Here is a 3,720-nt window from a genome sequence, read left to right on the forward strand (position 1 = left end):
TTAGGTTGCTAAACCATTTATTTTACAAAATTCAGAGTTCGAGCATCAGTGTACTTATATTAATATTTGTTTTTTGTATATAGTTTTTGAGTATGGAGGCTACTAACAAAGAATACCCATATTATTAACTAAGACTACCAAAACATTAACAAAGATTAACTTAGATAAACCAAGATAAACTAAGATTAATCAAGTTTAATCGATAATAACCATGATTATAGAAGATTTTTGTAAACCTCTCGGTTACAAATTATTATAAGCAATATTATTGTAAGAGATAAAACTTACAAATTGAAAAATCTCCCGAGAAAAAATACATGCCACCAATGGGACTCGAACCCACGGCCTTCTGATTACCGGTCGGCAGCTCTACCACTGAACTATGGCGGCTTATTTAATACCCACCAAATTAGTCAATTAATCAAGACATATCTCGACGCCCTTAAATGGGAGAATTAGCACCATTGATTGATTAATTAATTAAATTAATTAGCACCGTAATAATTCCTTTACCTACAAAAATGAAGTTGGTTTTTTCAGGTGAGAAAAAAATTAATAAGCAATAATTTTGCTTGCAGAACAATAAGTACACGACTAATTTGGCGGATAAGCCGCCATAGCTCAGAAGTAGAGCTGCTGACCGGTAATCAGAAGGCCGTGGGTTCGAGTTCCATTGGCAGCATGTCACTTTATAGGTGACGTTTCACTTTATAGATAATTTTGCCTTAACTCACTTAACGTAAAAAAAACTTCCAAGTGTAATCGCAGCCTTACAACAATTATTGCTTATAATAATTTGTAATCCTTTTTGCTATGCATAAACCTTACCTTATAAACATTAAGTTAATTCAAAAGAAAATTATTAACCTCTCTGTTTGCTGTCTTATTTTAATTTTTGTTTGTTGTATTTTTTTTATCTAATATAGTTTTATTTTTGTTATTACTAACTTTATTTTGTTTTAAAACTTTCTGTGATGTTAATATTGTACTACCTACATGTAAAACCCCTCAGGACGCTTGTACACCCACTTCCAGTTATATTATTTTGTTCTTCTACTTTTTGCGTCTATCAGTACATTTTTTAATTGAATACCACACAAGAGTCTCAATCGCTCCCGTCTGGAGTCAGTGAGACTATGGCCTATCCCCAATCGGGGAATGTTGTGAGACTGAAGGTAGGTGAGGGGAATGAGACGAGGAAGAGGAAGGTGGGGAAGTACCAGGATATTCAGTTCTGGTCACCAAACACAGCTAAAGCCATTCCAAGCTAGCTTAACAGACTTTAATCGGGAAGGGTAGTTCTACCCGTTCGCGTTCGGTCGATTGATGCTTAACGTCGGAAGGGTATTTCTACCTTCTGCGCCCGCCTCATTTCAATGGCAGAAAAGAAGAAATTATCCGATGTTTTTATATGAATATTACAGTGGGTTGCCATATTAATAGGGACACCTATGGAAAATGTGTTTTTTACACTTTGTGTTCATAAAACACAGATGTTAATGATTTTAGGTGCGGTTATTATTATTTATTTACAAGGACATTGAATTTTGAAAAATTAAACACCGTATTTGTCCTTAATCTACGATTGTTTTATTTTTTTTATTATTTTTAAACATTATCGAACAAAAAGTCAATATTTCGTCATTTCGCCTTTAGCCGCAATAACAGCTTGTACACGCCGTGGTATACTCTCAATGCACAATTTTGCAGTAATCTTTAGGTCAGGAGGATGATGCCACACCCGGATGAGGGTTTCGATGAGCTGCTGCTTCGTTGTGATCACCTCCTTGGCAATCTCCCTCTTGGTGAGCTCCTACAGGTTTTTAATAGGGTTCATGTTAGGGGAAGTCCCCGGCCAAGGTAAAACCTGCACATTTTTTTCAGCCGGGAATGCAGTGACAGTCTTGTCTTTATGACAGGGTGCGGAGTTGTGCATAAAAACGTATTTCTGGCCACCAGGGAACCATTCTCCGACTTGAGGCAGTAATCGATTTTCCAGTATTTGTCTGTACTGATCCTGCCTCATAGTCTCTTGCACGATGTGGAGGCGCCCCATCCCTTTGGAAGAGATGACTGACCACATCATGATACTGGTAGGGTGTTTGATAGTCTCTAGATGGCAGTCCGGCTGAAATTTCTCTCCTGGGCGTCGTCGGACAAACGATGATTAATCCAACAAAATTTGGAATATGGACTCGTCAGAGAAGTACACCTTAAAAAAAGGCCATAATCAAACTAATGGAATTTTTTGAAAGCTTAAAAACCACAAAAATGTTAATAAGCATATTTCAGTTCTCTATAGTCATGTTTTGGTGCGCGTTGGCCCATTCCAGTAGTTTTTTCCTCATATCTACTGTGAGGCGAGGTTTTTTAGCTGGCCGATGACCAATGAGATTCTCCTCAGCCAATATCCTCTGGACTCTCCTTTGGGAGACTTCGATATCTTCTTCGTTGATCATCAAGGTCAAACGAACCCTTCTCTTTTTGCGGTTTTGGAGACAGACGTCTTTGATTTTGCGGCCAGTAAGAGGTGTAGTGATTCGTTTTCTGCCACATTTCCCAATGTGATCCAATTCAAGGGGCAGGTTTTGATTGATTTTCTAATTTATCCTGTTAACCACAGACTTTAAAATACCTGTAATGGCTGCTATATCCCTTTGGGAATGTTGAGTGTTTAACAATAGTGTCTTCACTTCCGGAAATTTTCTTGGGGACATGTCTGAAGACCTAGCCATACTGAAAAAACAGAACATTGGACTCAATATGGAAAAACCATTCACTGAAATAAGATATGAAAAAAAAAATTACAGAAATTAATACATAATTAATAATTATTATTTTTTTGATAAATTAATGTTTTAAAGACAAGATTTTATTTATGCATAGCACAAGGGATAACAATTATTTTTATAAGCAATAATTGTTCGCCTGAAACACTCATCCACATTGAAAAAATCTCCTGATAAAAAATACATGACGCCAACGGGACTCGAACCCGTGTTCATTCGATTTCCGGTCAAAAGCTCTGACCACTGAGCTATGGGGGCTTATTTCTTACCCGAGAAAATATTCAATATATGCTAGTGTTTCATTCAACAATTACTGCTTTTTACATTTTTTTCACCTGAGAAAAAAAAATTTTTTCGAGTCCCGTTGGCGTCATGTATTTTTTATCAGGAGATTTTTTCAATGTGGATGAGTGTTTCAGGCGAACAATTATTGCTTATAAAAATAACATAATTAATAATTACTACCATCTTTGTATAGCTAAACTGTTAAAACTCGTAAATATAATTATAATGTATATATATTTACCAGAACTTCAATCACGCATTTTCACAAAAATGCTGGCCACGTGCAAAAAACCTTAAATTTTCGAGGGATGTGTCACTTTGCGAGTGTTGCCACTTCTTAAAAGTGTCAGTGGTGATACCAGCAACAAAAATAACGAAGGAATGGCCATCATATTCAAGTTATTTAGAAGTAGAGATAACGTAAACATAAAAATCAGGAAATATTGGAACTGTCCCTATTAATATGGCAACCCACTGTATATACCAATCTCTCTGTAAAGGTTCCAACTATACGTACGTAATTATCAAATTGTAATGCAAGTCTTTTTTTAGTATTTATCTTGGAATCTTTTGTGTACATCGATATTTCAACTAACTAACTAACTAACCATCACGCCGTTTCCCCGCAGGGGTAGGCAGAGAGGAC

The 3,720-nt window shown here is 36.3% G+C and overlaps 1 non-coding gene across 1 annotated transcript; it reads right to left on the minus strand.

Annotated features, from left to right (window-relative positions):
* Nucleotides 1-318: 318 nt before the first annotated feature.
* TRNAT-GGU (transfer RNA threonine (anticodon GGU)) lies at nt 319-390 on the minus strand. The gene has a single exon. It is a non-coding gene; the product is annotated as a tRNA-Thr (tRNA).
* Between the last annotated feature and the right edge of the window lie 3,330 nt (nt 391-3,720).

This window comes from Hesperophylax consimilis, chromosome 30, assembly GCF_061612785.1.
Source record: "Hesperophylax consimilis isolate HC1 chromosome 30, BYU_Hcon_1.0, whole genome shotgun sequence".
NCBI classification, from domain to species: domain Eukaryota; kingdom Metazoa; phylum Arthropoda; class Insecta; order Trichoptera; family Limnephilidae; genus Hesperophylax; species Hesperophylax consimilis.